Consider the following 27,901-nt stretch of genomic DNA (forward strand, 5'->3'; position numbering starts at 1 on the left):
GTTCTTGTGTGGGGAGCGGGAGCTGAGACCCCACCTGACACCCCGCATGACAGTCTTTTAAAGCCAGAGACCGCTGGTCAGTAGATATAAATGTGACACTGTGATAGGTCACTGTGGGGACAGAGCCCCAGAAAGCAGTTTCCAGGCTCTCGGCCTCACATAAGAAAGGTGCTGGCTTGGGTAGTAAATGGCCATCAACTATGATTGGATGGCCATCAGTTGTGGCTAGTTGGCCGTCAGCTGTAACCAGTGAGCCATTGGCCACTAATATAACTGCCGTGGCTACGCTAGCAGCAAATAGGGGCTAGCAAGAAGATGGTGGCTGAGCTAGCAAGTGCGGATTGCAGAGAGGCGGATGCCGCCAGCAAGAATATAGTGGTATGACTCCTCTACTTATGGCTCCGTGGGTGTTCCTTGTTGGCCTCACCACATCCTGCGTTCTTATGTGGGGAGCGGCACCAGAGACCCTGCCTGACACCCTCCTTGACACATGGCGCAGTGAGCAGGGTATGGTGCCGGCAAAGCTCTCCGAAGGGCAGTGAAGCAGTTTGTGCGTGTGAACACTCAGTCACAGGAAGACCAGGAGGAGCAGCTGCTGGAGAGCTGGACCCCCGTGGAGGGGTGAAAAGACGTAGATGGTTCCCCAACCAGCAGAGGATGGAGAAAGCAAAGGTCATTGCAGCCCTGTGAGCTGGGAAGTGCTTGCTGAGGGAGCCCGGATGCAGGACTTGTCCCGGGAGGAAACGGTTGCTGAGTCCTCCCTGGGAGATGAAGGTGAGGTCAAGGTCATCCCTCACCCCCAGGACAGCCCTGGCGAATGACTATGGACTATGGGGAATTGCCTTCCATCCCTAATTTAATGGACCACTTGACTGTTTGGGAACATACCACCATGTAGTGGAACTGGCGGATGTTTGCTTTTGTGTCTTGACCAGCCGCCATCGAGAATATGTAAGCACCTTGACTGTGAGCCGCTGTTGTTCCAGCACGGTACCCTGAGAGGCCCAGAGAGAGTGGCAGTGCCCTGAGAGGCCCTGGCTGTGTCCAGGAAGTCTGGCTGTGCCCAGAGAGAGTGGTGGTGCCCTGAGAGCCCTAGCTGCGCCCAGAGAGAGTGGCAGTGCCCTGAGAGCCCTGGCTGAGCCCAGGAAGTCTGGCTGTGCCCAGAGAGAGTGGCAGTGCCCTGAAGGCCCTGGCTGTGCCCAGGAAGTCTGGCTGTGCCCAGAGAGAGTGGCAGTGCCCAGAGAGCCCTGGCTGAGCCCAGAAAATCTGGCTGTGCCCATAAGTACTGGTGGTGCCTTGAGAAACCCTGGCTGTGCCTAGAGAGCCTGGCTGTGTCCAGGATACTGCATTCACCTCCAGGCTCCTTGCACAGGGCCCCTCGCGGAAGACGCTTGTCGCGTAGATTGTGAGGCGAGACCCTGTAGGGGTGGAGTGTGGGGACAGAGCCCCAGCCCCAGAAAGCAGTTTCCAGGCTCTCGGCCTCACATAGAAAGGTGCTGGCTCAGGTAGTAAATGGCCATCAACTGTGATTGGATGGCCATCCGCTGTGGCTAGTTGGCCGTCAGCTGTAACCAGTGAACCATTGGGCACTAATATAACTGCTGTGGCTACGCTAGCAGAAAATGGGGGCTAGCAAGAAGATGGTGGCTGAGCTAGCAAGAGCGGATTGCAGAGAGGCGGATGCTGCCGGTGAGAATATAATGATATGACTCCCCTATTTATGGCTCCGTGGGTGTTCCTTGTTGGCCTCACCATATCCTGCGTTCTTATGTGGGGAGCGGGAGCAGAGACCCCACCTGACACCCTCCCTGACAGTCACCTTGTGGGTTAGCAATCGCACTATAACACATGCCCACGTAGACATAGATGCATGAGGTCTTATTTCCTACTCACTCCACAGGTGTGATGCCTTTCACTGGGGCATGTGCTTGGTAGCGTCTTCCCTATGACCTCCCGCCTGAAGCACGCCCTCAATCCTCTACTGGGTGCAACGTTTTCTAGAATACCTTATTTCTTTACTCTTTGAATATCTTGCCCCCGATAGCTTGTCTTGTAGAATTTCTCTTAGGGAATCCCAACTATTGTATTAACGATGCCCAGTGCCAAATTACTTACATATGTTTATCAACCTGCAACGAAAACTTTACTTAATAATCTATCAGCAGTTACTATTTAAAAGTGGAACCTTTTCTCTTTGCTCCATTGGTCTCAAACGATGCTAATTGGCTTTCCCACAGGCTGTTAAGGAGGTGATTCCCCACCCCCACCCTTACCCCACCCCCCACCATTGTGTGAGGCATTTTGTCTTTTCCAGGTTCATGATATCACTGTGTGACTTGCTCCAGCTGACACTGTTGCAGCCAGACTCATGAAATACAGTGTTTCTTGTTTCACATTTGTAAACACTTAAGGAGTTCTGTTCATCTCACCAGGTGTCTCCCTAGTTTGTTTCCTGCTCTCCTGCCCTTTGATAACTTTTCCACACAAACAAGGTATTCAAACTAAGGACTAAACTTGTTTAGAGCATGACTCTAAATATGAAATAATTATTGTTTTGTTTATTAGGAAACAAGACAATAGGCCCAAAATGGAGTTGCTCATGAGCTCCCCGCCCACACACCACCACACTGAATTTAATCCCAGTGTCAGCTTTCTATCCCAGAAATGGAATCTTAAACTGTCAACCAAGAATGTCCTGGTCAGCACTAGATAACCTGCCTGATGGACCCCTGCTGTCCCCTGAAGGAAAGGGGCCTTGCTGTGACTTTTACTTTCTGTGACTTCCTTGTCCCACTCCCTCTGCCTGCAAAAGTCTCACTTTGCCCAGGTCCTCGGAGCTCCTTCCTGTCTGCTAGATGGGAAACTGTGATTCGAACGCATTTCTGCTCAAATAAACTTAAAAAAAAGTTTTAATGTGCTTCAGTTTATCTTTTAACACATTACAGAGGTGATGACAAAGTTTTTTCTCCCACAACTGTGTATGATTGGAAATCTGATAACTTTCTAGTTTTAATTAAACTGTTATGCATTCTGCTGCCCAGAAGAAAAAAATACATAAACATTAAATGTTTCATTTTAAGGAGACCATAGGCCTTTATGACTTTAGTTAAATACCGTATTTTTTTAAATTTCAAACATTTTAAAGAACATTTCAAAATAAGGTGCGTTGAAAAGTTCAAAACAAGTAAGCATTTTATGAATTCACATACTACATACTTTCATGTATGTAATACCAAAAAATCTGAATGTTGCAAAATAAATGTGTCAGTCATATAAAAACAAACTATTAAAAAAGTAATTTGGGGGGTGGGGGAGGGAAATGAGAGTAAGGGGGATCAAATATATGGTGATGGAAGGAGAACTGACTGTGTGGGTGGTGAACACACAATGGGATTTATAGATGATGTAATACAGAATTGTACACCTGAAATCTATGTAATTTCACTAACAATTGTCACCCCAATAAATTAAAAAAAACACAAAACTAATTGGCTGGAGGTACAAAGACCAAAAGTCACTTTAATTAGTTAACTAAATTTAATTTTGTTAAACTATTTCTCGAATTGATTTCACTCTGAAATGCCTTCAGCAATCAGATTTGTGCAGGTTAATATTAAACATCAGTAGTAAATGTACGTGTGTGCGCACTGGACTGCAAGGTAAAATATATTTCAAACTTGATTGCGGTTAAAAATAAAAGTTAGAAAAGCACGGTTCCACGGCTGTGACAGGTCCTGCCTCAGCTCCAGCAGGCCCGCCCAGGTGTGGCCTCCACAGACCACTCGCTGTCGCGGCGCCCTCTGCTGGTTGCAGGAGGCACAGCGCTGACGGTAGCACAGCTGGGCCAGGGGCAGGTCCGGGAGGTGGCGCCCTGGCAGCCGGACCCTCTCTGTAGCAGACCCCGGAAGGGCAGGGGCTGAAGATGGCTCTTCAGAGTGTATTCGCGAAGCTAAGGTGAGCGATGAGGAGTAGCATCAGCTCCGGGTCTGTATTTTAGGGTGCGGTTCTTGGCCAGAGGAGGCGGGCACCCTGGAGCAGGGCGGGCAGTGATGGGCTGGCCAGAACTCAGGTGGTGCGTGCCCCTGAGCCCACATCTGCCCTACACCTGTGAGACTGACCTTGTGGGCAGCCTCCGCGGTGTCTAGTCCTGTCTCCTGGTTGTTCTCAGGCCATGGGAGATGGGAAGGAAGGGGTGATGTGGTTAGAGGAACCCCCCTCCCCAGGTGACAGGGGCTGCCTTCCCATGTGGTAGGCCACAGACCCAGCCCACACGTACACCTGCCACCACCCACCCCTGCCCTTCTCTGGAGGAGGTGACACACTCCAGCTGCTGCAGCCTGGGGACCTGCCTGCACTCGTGAACGGTCCCGGCTGCACCCTTCCCGTGCATGTTTGTCCTAGCCAGGACAGGGCAAGGCCTTGGACTCTCTTGTCTGGGCCATAGGGAGCCTCTGAAGGTTTTGAGGACAGTGGCAAGAGCAGATGTGTGTTCTAGACAAATCTGCCTGACTGAGGTGAGCACGATGGCCTGAATCATTAACAGACCGCAGCGGGAGGTCAGGTGACACACAGTGGCTTGAGTCCAGCAGCGCTGGGTCAGGGATGGCAGAGGGAAGTCAAATCATCAGATGAGCATGCAACCGCACATACCACTTGGTAATTAACTTTAAAAAGCTGGACATTGAACGTTTTGGTTTGGTGGTTGCAAAAATGAGTGTCAGCAATGTCACAGAAAAAGGTTGTGCTTTGTACTATCCTTCAGCAGCTGCCTCTCATCACGTGCTGCTCCTGGGTGTTCCTGGAACAACCGCTCAGCCATAGACAAGTGTCCAATGGAAATATAATGCCAGGCACAACTGTGAGCTGTGTAGGGAATTTAAAATTTTCCAGTAGCCATAATGACAGAAGTAAAAAGAAATAGATGAAACTCAAAATCTGAAAAACATGAGAAAACGCTCCACATTATGTATCATTAGGGAAATGCAAATTTAAAAACAAGCAGGCACCACCGTGTACCTACCTGTTAAGGTGACCCAAATCTGGACAATGACAACGTGCTGATTGGCTGTGGAGCAGCAGGGACGCTCATGGCTGGTGGGGACTGTCATGTGGTAGACTCTGCTCGATGCGCCATTTGTCGTGCGGGGTCTCCTGTGGGGTCTCTGGGGGTGAGGGATGACCTTGACCTCACCCTCATCTCCCACAGAGGACTCAGCAAGTGTTTCCTCCTGGGACTACAAGTCCTGCATCTGGGCTGCCTCAGCAAGCACTTCCCAGCCCACAGGGCCGCAACGACCTTCATTTTCTCCGGCCTCTGCTGGCTGGGGAACCGTCCACGTCTTCCCACCCCTCCACGGGGGTCCAGCTCTCCAGCAGCTGCTTCTCCTGGTCTTCCTGAGACTGAGTGTTCATACGCACAAACTGCTCCACTGCCCTTAGGAGAGCTTTGGCCGGCACCGTACCCTGCTCGCTGCGCCATGTGTCACGCAGGGGACCCTGCTCGCTGCGCCATGTGTTGTGCAGGGCGGCCTGCGGGGCCTCCGGTCCTGCTCCCCACATAAGAACGTAGGATATGGTGAGGCTAAAAAGGAACACCCACGGAGCCATAGGTAGGGGAGTCATACTACTTTATTTTCTCTGGCAGCTGGGCTGGAGACAGGAAGCAGGAGCCACACTGTTCGCAACCCTCACTGCACCGCTTGCAGGCTCAGCCACCATCTTCTTGCTAGCCCCCATTTTCTGCTAGTGTAGCCACAGCAGTTATATTAGTGGCCAATGGCTCACTGGTTACAGCTGACGGCCAACTAGCCTCAGCTGATGGCCATCCAATCACAATTGATGGCCATTTACTACCTGAGCCAGCACCTTTTCTATGTGAGGCCGAGAGCCTGGAAACTGCTTTCTGGGGCTCTGTCCCCACAGGACACAAATGGTATGGTCCCTTTGCAGACAGTCTGTAGTTCTTGTGTTTTTCAAAGCTGAACATGGCCGTACCATCTGTCCCAGCAAAGGCCCTCCACACAAAAACCCGTAGGTGAATGTTGATTAATCACTGCCACAATCAGCCTTTGCTGATTCGGGGCCTCTTATTCCTCTTCACCTTCCCCCCCCCCGCCCCTTTTTAAGTTTTCAATTACAGTTGACATTCAGTATGACTTTATATTAATCTCAGGTGTACAGCATAGAGTCAGACACTTATGTAATGTAAGAAGTGATCCCCCTGACTAGTCTAGAACCCACCTGGCACTACACATAGTTATTACCATATTGTTGACTATATTCCCTATGCTATACTTTACATCCCATTGTCTATTTGTATCTACCAGTTTGTACTTCTTAATCCCTTCACATTTTATACTCACTCCCAACCCCCCTCCCATCCGGCAATTGCCAGTATGTCCTCTGTACGTCACGTTTCATCTGTCTTCCTCTGTCTGACATACTCCACTTAGCACACGACCCTCCAGGTCCATCCATGCCGCTGCAGATAACAAGAACCCATTCCCTTCCCTGGCCGAACAATATTGTATTTGTATATATGTACCACCTCCTCTTTATCCATTCTTCCATCCACGGACACCCAGGCTGCCTCCACACCTTGGCCATTGTAAACAAGGCTGCAATGAACATGTGGATGCACATGGCCCCTCCAAGTGGCATTTTGGGTTTCTTTGGATAAATGCCCAGAGATGGGATCACAGAGTCCTTCATTGTCTCTTGTTATAGCCTTTTTTTTTGGGGGGGGGTCTGGTATAAGTGTTCCTACCCCAGCTTTTTTTTCCCCTCCCATTTCCATTTTCATGAAATATCTTTTTCCATCCCTTTGCTTTTCATCTCTGTGCATCTTTCAATCTGAAATGATTTTCTTGTAGGCAGCACATATAAGGGTCTTGTTTTCTTATCCATTCAGCCCTCCTGTCTTTTGAGTGGAACATTTAGTCCATTTACATTGAAAGTAATTATTGATAGATATGGAACTATTGCCATTTTAGTATTCATAATTTTCTTTCTATCTTAAAGAAGTCCCTCTAACATTCCTTATAATACGGGCTTAATGGTGAGGAACTCCTTTTGCTTTTTCTTGTCTGAGAAGCTCTTTATCTGCCCTTTGATTCTAAATGACAGCTTTGCTGGGTAGAATAGTCTTGGTTGTAGGTCCTTGCTGTTCATCACTTTGAATACTTCCTGCCAATCCCCTCTGGCCTGCAAAGTTTCTGTTGAAAAATCAGCTGACAGTCTTATTGGAGCTCCCTTATAAGTTACCACCATGTTTCCCCCAAAATAAGACCTACCCTGGAAATAAGCCCCAGTTAAGATCATCAGCCAGGCGGATGCATTTAGTATGTTATGACAATGTTCCAGAAGATGACATCACTGATTTGAATAAATGTAGATTGTGGTACATGAAAAAATAAGGCATCCCCTGAAAATAAACCTTAAGGGAGCAAAAATTAATATAAGACCCAGTTCTATTTTTGGGGAAACATGGTAGTTGCCTTTCTCTTGCTGCTTTTAGGATCCACTACTTGTTTTTAACCTTTGCCATTTTAATTATGACATGTCTTGGTGTGGCCTCTTTGGGTTCTTCTTGTTGGGACTCTCTGTGCTTCCTGGGCTTGTGTGTCTATTTCCTTTGCCAGGTTAGTGTCATTTTCTGTCATTTCTTCAAATAGCCTCTCAATTACTTGTTTTCTCTCTTCTCCTTCTGGTACCCCTATGATGTGAATGCTGTTATGCTTGATGTTGCCCCAGAGGTCTCTTAAACTATCCTCATTTCTTTGGATTCTTTTTTCTTTTTGCTGTTCTGATTGGGTGTTTTCTGCTACCTTGTCTTCCAAAACGCTGATTCGATGCTCTGCTTCATCTAGTCTGCTGGTGATTCCTTCTAGTGCATTCTTCATTTCTGTTATTGTATTTTTCTGACTTTTTAAAAATGGTTTCTATGTCCTTTTTTATCCTTGCTATCTCTCTGTTAAATTTCTCACTAAGTTCCTTGAATATCTTTATAACCATCGTTTTGAACTCTGTGTCTGGTAGGTTGCTTGCCTCCATATCATTTAGTCTTTTTCTGGATTTTTCTTTTGTTATTTGTTTGGGACGTATTTCCCTGTTTTCTCATTTTGGCTGCCTCTCTGTTTGTTTCTATGTATTAGGTAGATCTGCTATGTCTCCCAGTCTTGGCTGGGTGGCCTTATGTAGTAGGTGCCCTGTGGGGCCCTGGCACAATCTCCCTGGTCACCTGTTCCAGGGACCTTGTTTGGGTTGTGTGTGCCCTTCTGTTATAATTGAATCCTGATTGCTATTGGCATATCTGAGTGGGATTGGCCTTCATGCTGATTGGCTGTGGGGTTTGGCCATGTCCACAGTTTACAGGCCGCTGTGCAGGGGGGTGGGGGGACTTATCCCACTGAATGAGATTCTCCCCAGTGCCCGTTGAGACCACCATTTGTGTGTGCCACTTGTGGGGCTAACTGTACCGCGCTCTGCTATGGTCTGAAGCCAACCTCCAAGATATTGGTTCTGGGTCCTCTTAAGAGGGGCTCCAGTGAAGGCCCAGGTCACTCACTGCCTGTGACCAGTGGGGGACTACCTGGTAGATGCTACAAAGTGATCTGCAGTTGTTCACTTCTTGTCCTGGACCTGGAAGTGTGTGGGAGAGGCTGCACTGAGAACTGAGGATGTCTGCCACCAGTACCAGGCCTGGGGTAGCTCTGCAAATAGCGAGGACACCCCCAAAGCCTGCTACCACCTGCCAGCTTCCTTAAGGTTCGACCACTGATAAAGCCTTGTGAAGTACACAAGTTGGGTGAGGCAGGGTCTCAGAGTCACCAGAGATGGAAAAGTTGTGGTCACCAAATTAATATAGATTCTGGTTTGGTGCCAGTGCTGAGTCTGGAGCTACTCAGCAAAAGTCTCAGAGCACACTGAGGCCAATTGCCACCTGTCTGGAGCCTGCTGGACTCTACTAGTTTTCAAAGAAAGAGTGCAATGCAGGTGGGGCTGGCTGCTCAGGGAGTTGGGTAGGGTGGGGTCCCAGGGAGTCAGCAGGGCAGAATCCCAGAGGTTACCAGGCCAATCAGATTCAGAATTGGCCATAAGCCTGTGGGCGGAACATAGGCAAGATGGTGATCGCTTGCGAGCTATACAGGAGAGGACCTGTAGGGAAAGGGCCAGGAGAGGAGTTTCCAGGCTCTCACCCTCCCGTACAGGAGTGTTGGGACAGGACTAAGACAGCAGCTCCCAGGCTCTCAGCCCCACATTCAAGGTCACTGGGAGAGCAGCTCCCAGGCTCTCGGCCTTGCTTACAAGGTCACTGGCTTGTTCCCATGCCTGCTCAACCCACCTGAATGCGCGCCTTATGTCACCAGCTGGCTGTAAGCCACCTTGGTTCTGCATGCTCTTTAACTGTTGGGATTGCCCCAGTGGGCGTGGATGCCCAGCGCATACTGTTCCTGTGTCTCGACCAGCCGTCCTTGAGAATATACCTGTGGTATGAACCCTTTACCTAAGGCTCTGCTGGCTTCTTTTTTGGCCTCACTGAATCCAAGAACCTGCCAGGAATCGAGCTCCTGCGTTACACTTGGCATAGTCATCAGCAGGATTCAGTGCAGACGGAAGGCATGAAGCCTGCTGCCCTGGAGGGTGGGATCCCGGCGTGGTCCCCCACTAGCATGTGGGCCGCTGTAGTCTTGCTATTGGAGGCTTGGCCTCCTCCCAAGACTGGGAGGAGATGGATGGGTTCCCCAATGCGTTTCCATTGGGAGAAGCCTTATTGAAGTTGGGGGAGTCTTTTGAGAAGTGCAGTGCCCGGGCAGCTCTCCGAAAGGCAGTGGGCAGTCTGTGTGTGGACATGCAACTACAGGAACCCTGGGAGGAGTTACCCGGGGAGCAGGAAATGCGGGCTGCCTGGGAAAAGACCCGGGGTCCTTCAGAGCCAGCCGTACAGGCCTTAAAGGGGAGGAGGGAGCAGTTACCCCAGTGTGGGGAAGCCTCTCCCACCGTTGCTGACCCCTCCGAGGAAGACAATGACGATGAAGAGGGGTCAGTGGCTGCTCCCTGTTTCCTGGCCAGGCCTATAGTAACAGAACATAAAGACTCAACAACCTCGTGGGCCACAGGGCATCCCCTCCCGCTCCCCAAGTGGTCGAGCACTTGGCTTTCTGACCATATACTTCGGCAGAGCTGGTGGATTTGGGGTCCCGCTTCTGGCAAAAGCCCTCAATCGCTGGCCACCTGGCTGCTGCGGTTGTGGGATATGGGGGTGGATGATACATTTCTGTCAGGGCTGGAGGTGGGGAGGCTGGCCTCTCTTACCACTCACCCTGCCTTGTAGCAGCGGTTACAGAACGCTCACCAGACTCAGGGCAACTACGCCCCTTGGAGTTGATAATGGCAGTGGCCCGATCTGCTTGGCCCAATGCCAGTGACCTCCAAGCAATGGTGAGCTGCTGGCAAACTTCTGCAGAGCTCCAGCAGATACTGTGGCAGCTGGGCACGAAGAATGCCATTTATAATGTAGAGACACAGGGGCTGGATGAGGAGGTTTTTATGGCTGGGATACGCAATATGATCTTGCAAACGGCCCCCTCTGCTCTCTTCAGCCCCTTGGTGGCTATTCTGGCCCGTGTGTGGGGCACCCAGTTAACGTTGTTACCTGTACTGTGGCCAACCCGGGAGAGGCGGAAGCTGTGCGTGTATGGAAGGGGGTACGTAGCACCACCCAAAGGGGAAAAGGGGACCTACTCGGGTCACCTGCACCCAAATATGGGCTGACCATCATGCTAGCAGCAGTGGCCGACAGGGAAAAATTGGATGGGAAGTCTAACAAGATCTTGCTGGAATTGTGGCAGCAATTGGAGCCTGAACAGCAGTTCACATCCTTGAAGGGAAAAGGAAAACCTTCTGCCAAGGCCTTCCCACGCTCCACCCCATGTCCAGGCGGTTTCCCTGCAGGACTACCTTGCCCCCAAACCCAGCGCTTCAAGGGCAGTGGAGACCGATGAATATGGATCATTCATTTTGACTAGGGAGGAGGCCGAGGGACCCGCTTGGGGGGGAAACGCGGGGATCAGAGGCCTCATGTGCAATTGGCTACTTACTGGTCCGCCACCAACGTGCTGCGAGTCCTTTCCTTGTGGACACTGGTGCAGAGCGTCCCCTCCTGCACAGGAACCCCGATCACTCGCCTGGCCGTCCACTGTTATCGCTGGTTATGGTGGACAGTCCATCCAGGTAAAGGAAGTGTGCCTGGCCTAGGGGATTGGGCACCTGCCCCACAGCAGTATGCAGTTTACATCCCCCCAGGACCAGAGGACATTCGAGGGGTGGACGTGTTGCAGGGATTGTGGTTGCACACCACAGTCGGGGAATTCCACTTCAGGTATGCGTGATCAAAGCAGTGGTGAGAGAGCAGGCGAAGCACTCCCCATTAGTTCTTCCTGTCCCCGGACGTGTGACAAACACGAAACAATATAAGCTCCCTGGGGTCACCAGGAAATAGGAGAGACCATCCAAGAATTAGAAAAGGTGGGCATTGTACATCCCACTCATAGCCCTTTAATGCCCCCAAATGACCAATGCCGAAATCCAGTGGGACTTGGCGTATGATGGTGGATTACCGGGAACTCAGTAAAGTGGCACCCCCTTTGCATGCTGCCATGCTGTAAGTGGTTGCCTTGATGGGTCAACTGAGTCATGAACTGGGCACATATCACTACGTGCTAGGTTTGGCTAATGCTTTTTCCTCCATTGTGATTGTGCTGGGAAGCCAAGAACAGTTTGCCTTTACCTGGGAAGGCCGACAGTGCACTTTCTGGGTCCTACCCCAAGGTTATGTACATAGCTCCACCCTTTGCCACCGCCTGGTAGCACAAGGTCTTGCTCAGTGGGAGCGACCCCCAGTGGTGCGATTGTATCACTACATTGATGACACTACGTTAACCTCTGACTCTCTTTCAGCTCTAGAAGCAGCTGCCCCAGCTCTGGTGGCCCACTTGCAAGAAAGTGGATGGGCCATAAACAGCAACAAGGTCCAAGGACCTGACTTGTCTGGTTGGGTGAGACAAAAATGATTCCTGAGGCAGTTAAAGATAAGATACAGGCATTTCCAACACCACTTCAGTGGAAGGTTTACACGAGGTTTTGGGTCTCTTGGGCTATTGGAGGGCTTTTATACCGCACTTGGTGAAAATTCTGTGATCCTTATGCCATTTGGTAAAAGAGGGCGCCAGATGGGATTGGGGCCCAGAAGAAGAGGCTGCCTTCGCAGCGGCCAAGAGAGCGGTGAAGACAGCCCAAGCGCTCACAGTTGTGGGCCCCTCATGACCCTGCGAGCTGCAGATACACGTGACTGCTGATGGCTTCGGGTGGGACCTCTGGCAAAGGCCTGGGAAAACGAAACAACCCGCTGGGTTTTGGTCTCATTTAGGGACGGGAGCCGAGGTTCTGCACTCTAATAGAGAAGCCACTGGCAGCCACCTATTCATTCTCTTGGCTGTGGAACCTGTAACGGGGCTGTCCCCAAAACAGTGGTTACAACTTATCCCATTGCAGGCTGGATTCAGGATTATATCCAGAAACCTTGGAGTGGAGTGGTACAAACACCCACTCTGGTTAAATGGGGAGCCTGTCTGCAGCAGCAGAGTGCGCTGAGTACTAGTCTTCTAAGGGATGAACTGCAATTCTTATTAGGACATGTGGCGTACACTGCTGTCATGTTGGCAATGCCAGTGGAAAGTTCCGCTGAGCCCGAACCCAGCCTATACTGGGAAGGGACTGCTCCCATTCCAGGAGATGCCTGGTACATGCATGGGTCCAGTTGGGGACAGCCAGCTCAATGGCGAGCAGTGGCCTTTCAACCAAGCACGGAGACCATCTGGATGGACAGTGGCATGGAACATAGTAGCCAGTGGGCAGAAATGCAGGCTGTCTGGTTGGTGGTGATCAACAAGCCCTCCCCACAGACAGTTAGGTGGTGTGCTGAGGTTTTAACCCTGGCTCTCTAAGTGGTATGTAGGTGATTGGATGATGCAGCATCACTCCCTGTGAGGCTGAGAAATGTGGAAGGAGCTCTGGACACTTGGACATGAAAAAGAGGTAACTGTGTTCCATGTCACAGGGCATGCCGCTTATGTGACACTGGGAATGATGAAGCAGACATCATAGCCTAGGTGCACTGGTTGGAACAAGCCCCAGCAAGCAAAGTTGCCCATTGGTTGCATAGGCATTTGCTGAGTGCAGAAACCCATGTGGGCTGTTACAAAACAGTGGGGACTACCCCTAACATTCGATGAGGTAATACAAGCCTGCCAAGACTGTGTTATCTGTTCTAAAAGAGACCTTCGCCGCATCCTGCAGCAGCAGGGAGAGGTGGCCCGGGGCCCGACTCCCTTGGACCAGGGGCAGGTTGATTTCATTGGTCCTCTGCCATCTTCTGAAAGCTATTGGTATGTGCTGACATGTGTCGACACAGCCACAGGGCTCCTAGTGGCTTTCCCTGCTATACAGCTCGACCAATGGACTGTGAAGAAAGGTCTTGAATGCCATTTTGCTGCTTATGGCTGCCTAGAGGTGATTGAAAGTGACCAAGGGACTCACTTTATGGGTTGCCAGGTGCAGCAATGGCTCCAGGAGTTGGATGTTACCTGGTAGTTCCATATCCCATATAACCCACAGGGAGCAGGCATCATTGGGAGCTACAATGGCTTTTTGAAAAGGGGTTTGAAGCTAGAGTCTGGTTCATTGCATGGCTGGTCCCAGTGCTTGTGGACAGTCTTGCGACAGTTAAATGAAAGACTGCTGATGGGAGCTGTCACACCTATAGATGCCCTTCTGAAACTTTCTGCAGCCCCTATCCAGCTGCAAGTACAGACGACACATGAATCACTGAAACCGGGATTTGGTACTCAAAATAATATTCTGCTTCTTGCCCCTCAGGCCATCCAATCTGTGATCCTAAGAGGTGGGCATGACCGTGGACCTTCCGTGTCACAGACAGGCAGGGGATCGACTTGGTTGCCCCTGGGGAACAGGCCTTGATGTAGGCCTCATCAGTATCCCATGAGGAGTAGCAGAGTGGCCTCCGGTATTCACAGTGATGTCCCCATGAATGGCCTCTCCACAGAGTATTACAAAGAGAATATTTGTATTGTCTTTGTGCCAGTGCACACCCCTTTGGGCCAGTGCATGGCTCTCCAATAGCCCTCCATATAGATCCCTCAGTGACCCCGTCAGGTAGAGGTGTAAAGGTACGGTACACCTGGCTGGGCAGGCCACCCCTTCCTGCCACGGTCCTATCACAAGACCAAATCCTTTCATGTATTTTACCTGATGGTCAAGATTTGCCTATGCTTGTGTCTTTAAAGCATCTCTATTATCGCCCTTAAGGACTTTGATGGCCAATACCCTGGTGGATTGGGCCTACACCTTTGCTGGTATGGTGAATCTGTCAGATTGTTAGGTCTGCACAGAGCTGCCCACAAGTTTGACCTCTGGGTTGCCGTGGCGGATTCGAGTTGCCAATCTCTCGGAATGGTGCTGTCTGTACCAATGGGCACTGATGCATGCCCTCTGGACCATCACTTGGACTAAACTGAAACCGTTTTTTAAGGGCCAGGTAAACAAAACTCGCCCCTAGTTGGGGTACTCAATGTGGAATGGTATGGGCTGATTGACTGCAGAGACAATAGAGGTGCCCTTTCAGGCTTCGTATTGTATTATATTGTTATTGCATTGTGTTGTTTATTGTAGCTTATAGTGCAATACTCCAGATTCATCGCATAGGGCCCGATGGGGAAGACACTTATCGTGTAGATTGTGAGGCGAGACCCTGGAGGGGTGGAGTGTAGGAAAAGGGCCAGCAGATGAGTTTCCAGGCTCTCAGTCTCCCGTACAGGAGTGTTGGGACAGGGCTAAGAGAGCAGTTCCCAAGCTCTCGGCCTTCCTTGCAAGGTCACTGGCTTGTTCCCATGCCTGCTTGGAACACCTGGATGCCTTCCTTATGTAACCAGCTGGCTGTAAGCCACCTTTGTTCTGCATACTATTTAACTGTTGAGATTGCCCCAGTGGGCATGGATGCCCAGCAGATGCTGTTCCTGTGTCTCGACCAGCCGTCCTCAAGAATATACCTGTGGTATGAACCCTTTACCTAAGGCTCTGTTGTCTTTTTTTAGCCTCACCAAATCCAAGAACCTACCAGGAGTCAAGCTCCTACGTTACAGGACCACACACAGGGAAAATGATGACAGTCTTCCAGGCTGTCCTCTGAGTCCACACACCTCAGTCTGCCCACCCTATGTGCCTCCCATGCTTCCCTAGTCACTGTCCCTCCACTGAAGCCCAAGCTGAATGCCTGTGAACTAGTCTGTGTGGGGGCCCTTTAAGAGGATGTCTGGGTTTTCCACAGCCTTCCATCGCACCTGGATGGTGGGAGTCCCCACCGTTTTTCACAGCCAGAAGTTATGGGGGCTCTTCTTCCTGGCACCAGTACTCCTGCCTGGGGAGCCTGGTGTGGTGCTGGGGTCCCTCACTCCTCTTGGGGGAACCTCTGAGGCAGAGATATCCCTCCCAATTCTCAACCATCACACACAGGTGTGAAGCCTGTTCCGCATCCCTGCCCCTCCTACCAATCTTGATGTGGCTTATATCCTTAGTTATAAACTTTCTGTTCAGCCAGAACTCAGATGGTTCTCTAGATTGATTGTTCTATAATTAAGTTGTAATTTTAACATTTTCATGGAAGGAAGCAGGCACAGTGTTTATCTACTCCGCCATCTTGGATCTTTCTATACTGTTAATTTGATCCTGTGTATTTGTCAGTTGTGGGGGCCAGATAACCTTTCCTACTCCATGGTCTCTTCTGCTTTATTCATTGTGACTGCCAACTTGGTTACATGGATAAGTTGTTATGGAGATTTTGGGGCTAAGAACAGATTCTGGACAGATTCTAGTAGTGAATGATCACGCTTTCTCTCATAGACATGAGAAGTGAGCAAACCAGCTGTGTTGCCACCAGACAAGCTTGGGTGATAATACTGCAGAGCTCGAAAACCAGAATGTGAACTCAGTGACCTCTTAAAAGTATTTCCATGTGTAGGATCAGATGTGAGACATGTAGGATGGAGAGCATTGCATTGCTAGAAGAAGAGGCCATGTGCTGAGAAGGAGGGGAATTCTGTCATCACGACCAGCTGAGTGCAACTACCCCAGCTGCACAGCCTGGGCCAGCAGAAACATTGGTTTGTCCCATGGCTGAATAGAAGCAAGAGGTGATACCAGTGGGCTCTGGTCAGTTATTGGGGAAAAGGTATAACAAAGAGAAACTAAGGTAGCAGGCTATGATGTAGTCAAGTTTCAAGGTTTCAGAACGTTATCTCATCCTCAGTAGCACTCTAACCAGTGATTAGAGAACTACCACCACCCTCACTCTCAGTAAAAGGGACAGCCTAGAAAAGGTCATAGTATTAGACTCAACACACCTGGGTTTTGGTTTTAAAGTACTCATTTTAGAAAGAAGCTAAGATTCTGGACAGTAAGAGCATACAGCCTATTGAGAAAGGAAAAAGAAAAAAAAAAAAACAGCACCTGACATCCAGATGGTGGCCGTGCACACATAGCTAAACCATGTTATTCTGTTAGACATAAACAATCTCGGAATACCAACATCAGACAGGTTATGCTGAAACACAATGACAAAGTAAGACAAATAAGTCTACTTCGTAATTCAATTCAGCCACACTTAACAATGTGCATGATTTCCATCGTTCTACTTGACAGTACAGTGGTAACTTGGTTTTCGAACATAATCCATTTTGGAAGACCGTTCGAGATCTGAAATGTTCGAAAACTGAGGTGCGGTTTCCCCATAGAGAGTAATGCAAAATGGATTAATCCGTTCCAGACCTTTCAACACCTAAAACTGCAAAGTTAGCATGAATTTTACTATCTAATGATACCATAGATCCATAAAGTTTACGGCGTTCATAAACCAAAATGTTCACCAACTGAGATGTTTGAAAACCAAGGTATCACTATACGACACTAATAGAAAGCAATCTGGCAAACTGGGTGACGTTTATATGGCAGAAACACGTCTTCTCCTTTTATAGCCAGCATAAACATTTTTAGTTTTCTCAGACACAGAGAGGGTACCCCTTTCACTTCCAGACCAACATTCTGGCCCACTTCTTCAGCAGATGGGCTCTCTACATGTCAATGACCTGCCATCTTATTGCCATCACCCTGTTCCCTCTAATTTCTCTGATACTTATTTGCACTAATGTTTAAACTGGGGGCTACAGAATGGATATTGACTGCTGGGAACCCCGGGGAGGCTGGACTCTCTCAATGTTGGGAAGCTAGGTCAAGGTCAGGATCAAGGGGACAAGGAGCTGAGGCAAAAAAGGGCACACACGACCATGATACACTGCAACCTTCATCTGGGCATGAAAATATTCAAGTTATACTCAAAGGCTTTGGAATCAACAAAGATACAGCTGTATGACTGTGTCCCGGGGCTGTGGCTCATGCACCCGCAGATGGCACTCTCTTTGCAGAGCCTGTGGGTCGGTTTGGCAGAGGACCCTCCTGGTCTGGGCATCAGTCCCACAAGGTCCTCCTTCGAGCTCTGGGCTCTGTGCCCTTTGTTCTTTTCCTACAGCAGTTACCACCTGGAATTAACCAGCAAGGCCGTCTCACTCCTTAGCCTTCTCACACGTTTGCAGCCCAATCCTCATGTGGGTTCTGCTTTGCAGATTGGCTCCTGAAGGAATGTGGGGGCCAGGTGACAAGGGGCCTCTTAGATGCAATTTTGTGGGGAACATCCCAAAAAGGGGATATGGGGAGAGGCTTGTCAGCTGGAGAGGGAACTCAGGAGAGGGGACACTGGCTGAGCCTAACTTTGAACAGAATATGTCTGAATTCTTTCTCACACTCTCTCCTTATGGGAGCAGATAAGCTGGGGCCCACAGTGATGGGACTGGGGCCTCAACAGGAAAGAACCAGGTTCTGCCAAAGCCAAGAAGGAAAGGGGGTGCAAAGTGCAAGGGATTCAGCAAGGGGGTGACTTTCAGAGTTTGGAAGAGGGTCTCATGGAGGGGCTTGCCTAGAAGCTTCTGTCTTATTCTCAGCATTTTTTCTCCCCAGCTAGATGGGTGTGTATGAAGTTGTAGGAACTTCTACTCTGTCTCCTGAAATTCACTTCTGCCAAGTTAACTTGTGCCTCAGGAAATTTCTGTGCTGGACCTCAGCAGATGGGGTGAAGGGTGGGCATGGGGGATGGTGTAACAAACGTGGTACAAGAAGATAAATTGTCACCATTGGCTGAGAACCTACTCAGGTTCTGCATCACTAGAGCAGAATGGGTATGTCAGGAGTGAGGTTGGATTTGATGAAATCACTGCCTAACTCATTTCGAACTGAGGCACTGCTGGAGTCTGCTGTGTTTTGGGCGCTCCGGGGAACCAGGCCTGCCTCAGTTAAGGGTGTGTTTCTAACCGCCTGCGCTCCTCAAAGGAACGGAGGTGGGTACCTACCGTCTGAAAGAGGGTATGTAGGCGGCTGTCAGCCTGACCCTCCCTTCAGGGGTGGCCTGAGGGGGAGTGGTTGGGTGGCCAGGAATGCCACTGGATCGCGCCAGATGCATGCAGGCCATCCCGCAGGCACAGGACTCCTTTAGTGGATCTGTGGAGGGCAGGCCTCCTGGGCCCAGGAGGAGGGCTCCCTTCAGCAAGGGTATTTCCAGTCCTACCCCCAGGGCGAAATGGCAGGAGAACTGGGCTTGGGGAAGCCCCTCAGTTTCCCCTCCTGAGAAGCCCAGCTCTGTCGTAAACTCCATTTCCTTGTGGGGCTTCCCAGGGAAACTGAGGGAGCTCAGGTGCGGTTTCTTCATCTGAGCCTCACAGGATCTTCCTGCAGGAGGAACTGGCTTTCTTTCCGGTTACATGGTTGTCACACCACAACAAGGAAGCAGTGCCGCCCTGTGCTCATCAGATAAATGCCCCAGAACTGTCAGAGTCGTCACTGCTGTTGGGAGCTGCTGCAGCTGAGTCAGTCCCCTGGACTTTCAGTAAAGGTACTTAGCTCTTTGCCAGCAGGTGGCTGGAAAGTCCTCTTGCTTGGGGAGCAGTGGGGCCATGCCAGGCAGGGTCCGCATTGTGTCCTGTTCAGGACTCGTGCTTCCTACTCTGGCTCAGGGCCCTCCCCCTGCTCTCTGATGAAGCAGATGCCAATGTGAGGGGCCACAGGCACCAGGGGCTGTGAGGTATTTAAGGTAAAAATCGTGCCTGGCCTTGGGGCATCTGGGGAGGTACTGTCAACTGGCCTGCTCTCCCATCTTGGAGGCTGCCTTAAGTTTTTCCCAGGAGGTGGCTCAGGTTTTCTGACTGAGGCCTGCTGTCCAGCATGAGGACCTTAGCCACCAGTATCCCTGGGAGGTCTTAGAAATGTCTTCAGAGGCTCATCTCCCTGTCACTGCCCCCACAGGTGCTGAGATAACCCCACTATGATAGGCATCTGCAGAGCCCCCAACTTTAACTCACTCCACAAAGCAGGCGATGCTGGGATGGGCGCTGGGGGCTGGGACATGGGCACTTGCTGCCTCTCCCTGTGTATGACCCTGGCCCGCGGCGCCGTCCACTTCCCACTGGATCAGTGCTACTCATTCTGTAGCTGCAGACCCCATATTGGACTGAGCACAGAGTGATGTCCAAGAGTGGCTGGGCCACACGTGTACCTTGGGACTGACGGTCTACCCTCTTAGGCCACTTGCCCCTCACCAGAGCGCACAGCTTTACTGGAGGAAGGCTGCCTGGCTGGGTCCCATGAGTGCTGCCTGTTTGGGGCTGCGTAAACCCAGACCCAGATGAGCTTCTTCTGGTGTCTTGTAAAGAAGCCCAATCATGACGTTTTCTTCTTTTACGTGGAAACCACAGCGAATGGCTCTCGGTTCAGTGAGGTCTCCGATTTGAGTCAGCAGGCGTGGATCCTTCAGGGTGAGACCCTCGTGGCAGTTCCGTGGAGTGACAGTGTGGCTCCCAGTGAGTGGTCATCCTGTGGCTGCTCCCTCAATGTGTGGCTTTACAAGGGGGAGGAGAATGTCACCGCTGCCTGGGAAAAGCTCATCTTGAGCAGCATGGAGGAAGCAGAGAGGGTGGAGAAGAGTGCTTGCCGGGACCTGCAGGCCTGTTCTATGGAGGAGGAGCGGCTTGGTCGGCTTGACTTCATGCTGTCTCAACAGGACTAACGGGGTGACCTGCAGAGGAAGGCACATTTCATCATCATATCCAGCCAGACTTGCTGGGGGACAGAGACCTCCAACGGTCAGAAAGGGCAGCTTGGGGAGCAGATTCCCAGCGCCAGCTGTTTAAGCTGAGGTCTGCCCTCTGCTCAGCTCTTGTGTTTGTTCCATATCCCAGGGCAGTGATTGGCACATGCTGTGGATGAATGAATGAATGGATGGCCATTTGGTGGTCTGGGGTGGCAGGGATTACACTCGTAAGGTCTCTTCCAGCCCCACCTGAAAGACACTGGTCTTTTCCTGACTTCAACAGAACACTGCCACGGTCGCCCCGCTTGTCTTTTCAGCCACGGTCACTATCTTCCCATGCAAGTTTCCCGTCTTTTGACAACAGCAAAGGGACCCCATCTGTTTCGCAATCCAGGATCCAGAAATGTGTCTGTGTTGTGAGGGTGTTGGAGGGCAGCCCACATTGCAACTCAAGGCCAGTGACTAAGAAAAATAATGTGGGGGAAAAAAAGTCCCACTTTTTTGTTTTACAAGAAATTTATTTGGTAGAAAATCTAATTTTAGAGTTAAAAAAAAGAACTTTTTCCTGTTTTTAAACATTTCGATTCCTCGCACTTTTTGAGTTGTTTGTGCGCCATGGACCCTGTTGTGATGGATCCTGCCCTTCACATGTGGGGGCTCTTGTCTTCCATGAATGTTGACTTACATCGGCCATTCTGCCCTCACGTGCGGACTGGGCTTCATTCTGCCTTTCTCTCCACCGGGAAGTCCCCTCATCAATTATTGGAATGTCTGGGTCTTGCCTAGTGTTCCATACTTTCTACCCATTCATTGTTTTCTTCTTTTTAATTGTGTGGGGTGTGGCTACATTCTGGGTCATTACCACGTCCCTGGGGATCTTGCTCATGCTTCACTTAAGAAGTGCCCCTTTGACCTAAATGTGCAGCATCCTCCGTTTACAAGCACACTTCTAGCTATGATGCCAACATGCTTTCTGGCAGCTCCATTGATTTTCTTGGTCTGTTAGACCCTCTTGGATCTTTTGGTGGCATTGCCCTTTCTCATATGTTGGCAGTTTGTCAGAGACCCAGCCCACCTATCTGCCAATCTTCGTCAAGCAGGGTCCTTGCAGGGGGCGGCTGTCACTGTCAGCTTTGGTCAGGGGGTCAGTCTTTGGCTTCCTGCTGCCAGTCTGCCTGTCTGTCCTTTCCCTGGCGGTCCCCTCTTGTGTGAGGAGAGTTCCGATTCATTGTTTGAGCACAGCCACTTATGGCCGGCCTGTCCCTGAATCCTCCCTGTGCCGTGTCTGGGCTGGAATGTGAGCTGTCGTGCATGCTCTCTGCTGCTCCTTTGAAATGTGTGTTTCCGGCCCACTCTGGTTGATGGGTGGGCATCCTGGAGTTTTGGCACATTTGTTGGTGTGCATGAGTAACTTGAACTCCACTTAAAGCCCCGCCCCTCTTTTGTGTCCTCTCCTGTTTCAGGATGAGAAGATTCTGGATCTGTACAATGAGGCCCAGCCTGTGAAAGCCTTCCTCTTCTACCACGTCCAGCTGGGCTCCATTTCCACCTACGAGTCTGTGGCCTTCCCAGGCTGGTTCCTGGCCTGTGCGGACAGAGGCCAGCTCATCTTCTTCACTTCGGACCAGGGGACCAAATAAAACACTGCCTTCAACTTACATATCAGGTGTTGAATTCAGCCTGGGGGTGGCAGCTGGGCCAGGAGCCTTTGTCTTAAATTTTCTAGTTCTCAGTGTGTTTCAATCTGTATTATCTCAGTGCCATCTCACACTAGTGCAGAGCCCTGCTGGCATCTCATTTTGTGTCTGGAGAAAAAGCAATGACTTCACGATGGCAAAGAATAAAATGTGGTCTTACAACTAGGAGGGAGGGGTGATGTCTAGCTAGCCTCCCAAGCTGTCCATCCCACCAGCCACCTGTGCGAGGATGTTCTCTCCTGGGGGCAGATGTGAAGACGCTTCAGAGATCACGAGCCTCACCCGGGACCAAGGCGGTGTGATCAGCGTGGAGGTAATCTTCATTTTTATTTTGCTTTTTCTTCCCTGTTTGGGTTACATTTCCCATATTCTTTATGTTGCCAGTACACTTCCCAGGTGTGTAATATGTCATTTTAAGGGTTAGAAACTTTTAAAGAAAAATAGTTCTTAATAGTTTTTAATTAGATTAAATTATTTTTGTCCTAAAACTAACGAGCAAACATAAAGTCAAATCTCAGCTTCATGCATTTATACTGTACAAAAGCTAAAACAGATACAAAATGAAACAGAAAACAAAGAGGAGGCTGAGATCAGTATGAGTGATGGCATGAGGAGAGCTGGGGGCGAAGGACCTTGCTGCTGGTGACAGGGCGGGTGGGAGAGCAGGCGTGAAGAGGACACTTACCCAGCCACCCTCTGCGCAGTCTCCCAGCTGCGCCTTCTGTGGGCTTCCTCTGGTCCTCCCCTCCCGGCACATGCACCATCCACACCCTCTCTGTAAACACTGCAAGCCAGGGGCCCCTTTTGGGAACAGCGCCTTGCGTTCCCACCAACCCTGCTTCAGGTGATACATTCTGATGACAGTATGTAACTGGTTGTGGGCATAACTGCAGAAAGATGTCACTCAGACCTGCTTCTGTATGTAATAGATTTGACTCTGGTACTACAAATGCAAAAAATTCTGTTCGCTTAAATAAAGTCTCTAAAATGCACCAGCAACTTACATTCTTTTTCCTACTTCTGGAGAATCAGACGGCACACTCTTACAAGGCACCCCAGTAAGCACCGATTCAATGTGATGTCTCCCCATCCTTTCTAGTTTTCTTCCTCAGTTAAATATGATTTTAGCTTTGTGCTTTTATACAAATCCACATTAAAAGGGGCGCTAAGCTAGTATTTCGTTCTGGAGTATCCCATAGAAGAATCAGTTACTGGATATTTACTACTCGGTACATAATAGTGCAGCAAGTTGTTACATCTGCCAATTTACATTGTCACATTGTCAGTTGTTACATCTGACCATTCGGGATCTTTGTGACATGGTTAGGGTCCTGAGTGCTACAGCACCTCCACCCTACCACAGGCTGTGTGATGATTCAGTTTTACCACCTTCTTTCTCTACAGCAAACACTTTGTTTGTACAGGCACTGTGACAGCCTGGAGTATCACTTGGCACAGATATGAGCTCAGACAGAAGCTCGAACGTGAGTCTTGGTGTCAGGTGGCTCCAGGATAAGGTGGTCATCCAGACGGCCCAGAAGAAGTTCTGATAACACATTTTGAGTGTGATCAAAATAAAACACAACAATCTCATAGCTCGTGAAACCGGAGAGTTGACGTCCATGGGCCCCTGGCTGACCCATCGTGTTTGAGAAACAGCAGTGTGGAACAGGCCTCCGAGTGGCAGCACCCTGGTTGTCAGGCGACTGTCAGGGCACACCCGGCTTGCACACAGCGCCTGCTGGACCATGTGCCTTTGCACGTGAGTTCCATGAGCTCCAGGACAACATTCACTGAAGCGTCTGGTTTCTTTGGCTCACAACCAGGTGCCCAGGGGGCCTGATGCACTGGGGATGGGCTCTGGGGTTCCGGGAGGATCAGGGACCTGGCCACCAAAATCATACTGGAAGAGTAAACGGCTGAGTGGAATGGTTTCTTGGTGAGCTGCTGTATGTCTCCCGGCATAGGGGCTGAGTCTGAGGGGCTGAGTCTGCAGCTGAAGACTGCCCTGTAGAGCATGAACAGCTGGGCAGGGGCCTGAAGACGCTGGGAACAGGGGTTGTAAGTAAGTCTTCTGTTGCCAAAGTTCCCGACAGACCTTAGCCTAGACAGAAATCAGGAAGGCCTGGGGGAGGCGTCCGACACCCTATGCTTTCAAAACCACACGGGGGGTATCCTGGGTGACAGCTGGTCCTCCCTGCCGCCTCTGTGCACAGGCTCTGTGTCTGCAGCACCGGATGGAAATCTCCCCCAATACATCCTTTTTGGTGAGGGAATCCCTAGTCGACTTCTGATTACCGTCAACAATGTCAATAAAACATTAATTTTTTATTTATTGGACTTTAAAAAGTTGTTTAAAAGAAGATTCTTACAAAATAACACGCCCTATTTCCACGAGGCAAATGCCACTGTCAGTGCTTCTTCTGCCTCCGGGTGTCTGGATTCATGCTTTTACTTCTAGTTCTTGATTTGCTGACGTTAGACATTCTGTTTTCTACCAGACAGATGTCACTCTTATCTCTACTGCACTAAAACCACTTGCCCTTGATCTGTTTTCTACATTAGTAAACAGTGACAAAGTTGTGCTTACAGAGGGTGACATGACCTTTGGCTGGGCCTATTGACAGTGCTGCCATATTACACAGAAAAGGCACAGAATAGTGTTTTTGCCTTTTTTCTGAGGATTTGGATCATTTTTCTTAGTTCCATCACCCCCCCTCAGCCTTCTCATTCTCAGCCCAGCTGCTTTGGCCGCCCTTCCGCTTGACCAGGCGGCCTCAAGGGACCCGAGCCAACTCCTGACCCCCTCCCCGCCGGCTCCCGCGCCCCCCCCCCCCCCCCCCCCCGGTTTGGGGGTCAGGGCCCCCAGTGGCCGCTGGGTGGGGCCCTGCCCCCTTCGCGGCAGGACTGAGGCGAAAACCCCGCCCCTGACCAAGGTGTGTCAGTCTCCATGCCTGGGCTCGGCCCAGCAGGAAGGGGCGCCCCCGCCCGGAGCTTTGCCCCCAAACTGTCCTGGCAACCACCAGGGCCGCGCCGCTGCCGGGGTGGCTCAGGACCCTGCGTCTACCTAGGCTCCTGGTCTGCGAATGCCCTCTCCCTCTCTGGGGTAGTTAGGGTCCCCACCACCTGGCTCCATTCCGTGAGTGTCAAAGCCCCGCCCCTCGCCAGTGGGGTCCCGGGGCCCCACCTCCCGGGTCAACCGGGTGGCGGCCCGGGCCATGCCCCCAAATCAGGGGTTCGAGACCCCGCCCCCCTTGGTCCAATGGCTGCCAGGGCCCCGCCCCCACAGGGGGGGCCAGGGTCCCGCTAGCCAGCTCCAACTGATTGCCGCGAGGGTCCCACCCCTCACTAGGGTTGTCATGGCCCCAATCTCTGGTTTGGCCCGCTGGCAGCCAGAGCCCTGTTCCCAGCCCGGGCTGTCAGGGTTCCGCATGTGGCTCAGCCCCAGGGCCACCCGGGTTTCGCTTCGAGTCGGGAGGGTCCAAGGCCCCGTCTGTCTTCTCCGGCCAGGTGCCGCAGGGGCCCCGGGAGGTTGGACCGTCCCCCCACCCCAGCTTGACCTGTCGGCCTCTGGGGCACCACCACCGGGGTTGGCACGTTGGCCGCCGGGACCCCACCCCGCCAGGGGGTGCCCGGGGTCCCAACCCCGGCTCAGTCAGGCGGCCGGAGGGGCCCTGCCCCCGATTGGGGTGGTTGGAACTGTTGGGGTACCGGCCCTAGCTGGAGCGGGCGTGGGGTGCCTTTTCTCCGCAAGGAAGGGCCAATTCTCAGTCCCCACTGGAGCGGGTGCAGGGTCCTTTCCCTGCTGCAGGAGGGGCCGGAGTCCCGGCCACTGCGGATCGGGCTACGGTCCCCTCCTTCCGTCGGGAGCGGCTGGGATCCCAGCCCCCACTGGAGCCCTCGCAGTGTCCCCTTCCTTCGCCAGAAGGGCCAGGGGTCTTGGCACTTGCTGGAGCAAGCGCGGGGTCTCTTCCCTCTGCCAAAGGGCCTGGGGTCCCATTCTTCGCTCAGCGGGCACTGGGTTTGTTCCATGTGCCTGTTAAGGTCGAGATCGCGGACCGCGCTCGAGCGGCCCCTCCCTCTACCCGAGGGACTGGTGTACCGGCCTTCTTCGGAGCAGGCACAAGGTCCCCTCCCGCAACCAGGTGGGGCCGTGGTCTTGGCACCTGCTGGAGCATGCAGAGTCCTGTCCTCCACATGGAAGGTTCGAGGTCCAGCTAGCTGCAGAAGCGGCCCGGGGTCCCCTCCCTCCTCCAGGCAGAGCTAAGGCTCCCCCCCTCCCGCCCCGCACACACACGCTGGAGCGATCACAAGATCCCCTCACTCCGGTAGGCAGGGCTGGGATGCATTTCCCCGCCGGAGTGGGTGCCACATCATCTCCCTTTGCCAGGCAGGGATGCATTCCAATCCCCCGCTGGATGGGGCTTCGGGTCCTTCGCATCCGCAATACCAGGCAAGGTTCCCCTCACCCGTTGGAGAGGTCGCTGTGTCCCCTCCCTCCGTCAGGTGGGGAAGCGCCCCACCCTCCAGCAGCAGCGGGCGCCGAGTCCCCTCCCTCTGCTAGGCGGGGCGGGCGCCCGGTCCCCCGCCGGAGTGGGCGCCGGGTTCCATACCTCCGCCCGGCAAGGCAAGGGTCCAGTCCACCGCTGGAGCGGGCGCCGGGTCTCCTCCCTTCACCAGGCGGACCTGAGGTCCCGAGGGCTGCTGGAGCGGCGTCGGATCCCCTCTTTCACGCCAGGCAATGCTGGGGACCCTTCACACGCGGGAGCAGGTGTTGGGTCCACTCCCTTTGCCATGTGGGGCGAGGCTCTTGTCCACCGCTGGAGAGGGCGCCGTGTCTCCTCTCTCTCCCAAAAGGGGATGGTGTCCTGATCCCCGCTGGAGCGGCGCCGGGTCCCCTTTCTCCTCCAGGCGGAGCTGGAATCTTGTCCCCAGGTGGAGGGGTGCCGGGTCCCCTTCTTCAGCCATGCTGAGTTGGGTTCCCGTCCCCCACGGGACAGGTCGCCGGGTCTCCTCCCTTTTCTGTGCTGGCTGGGGTTCCATTTCCCGCTGAAGCGGGCACCCTGATCCCTCCCTTTCCCAGGTGGGGCTCGGCTCAAGTCCCCTACTGGAGCAGGTGCAGGATCTCCTCCTTCTGGCAGGCAAGGCTTACGTCTTGTAGTCCTGCTGGAACAAGCGCGGGGTCCACACTCGCGGGTGGAACGGCTGTGAGGCCCCCTGCCTCCGCCAGGTGGAGCTGTGGTGCGGTTCCGGGCTGGAACCGGCGCGGGGTGCCCTTCGTTTGCTGGTAGGGGCTAGGGTACCTTCCACCGCTGCAGCGGGCGCGGGTCCGCTAATCCCTCCAGGCGGGGCTAAGGTCACACTCCCCGCCAGAGAGCGCGCGAGATCCTTCCCTTCGGCATGCAGTGCTGAGGTCCGGTCCCACGCTGGAGTGGGCGCCAGGTCTCCTTCCTCCGCATGGCCCGGCTGGGGTCCCGTCCCATGCGGAGGGGACACCGTGTTTCCTCCCAACGCCATGGGGGCGGGGGGCAGGGATCCAGTTCCCTGCTAGAGAAGGCACCGTGTTCCGTCTCTCCGCAAGGCGGGGCTGGTGTCCCGTCCCTTGATGGAACCGGCGTGGGGTCCCCTCGCTTCGCAGCAAAAAGAATTTTGGAACAACATGACGCGTTCTAACTTCCGAATGGCTGCACACAGGGTGTGGGTGTGGAGAGGAGCTCGCAGGTGTTGGGTGGGACCAAAGTGAAGTTCCTTGTATGCCCCTGGGAACTCGGATTGTGAGCTGTACGAGGAAGGAGCCTAGCAAGGACCTTCACATGGGAAGTGCATCTTCAGTTATGTGTTCTGAGAAGATACTACTTTGGCGGCAATAGGTAGCATTGGCTGTGGAGTAGAGAGACTACTGTCTGGGATACTGTTTTGTGACAGTTCGGGTGAAAGAGAT

The sequence above is a fragment of the Rhinolophus hipposideros genome, assembly GCF_964194185.1.
Source record: "Rhinolophus hipposideros genome assembly, chromosome: 12".
NCBI lineage: Eukaryota > Metazoa > Chordata > Mammalia > Chiroptera > Rhinolophidae > Rhinolophus > Rhinolophus hipposideros.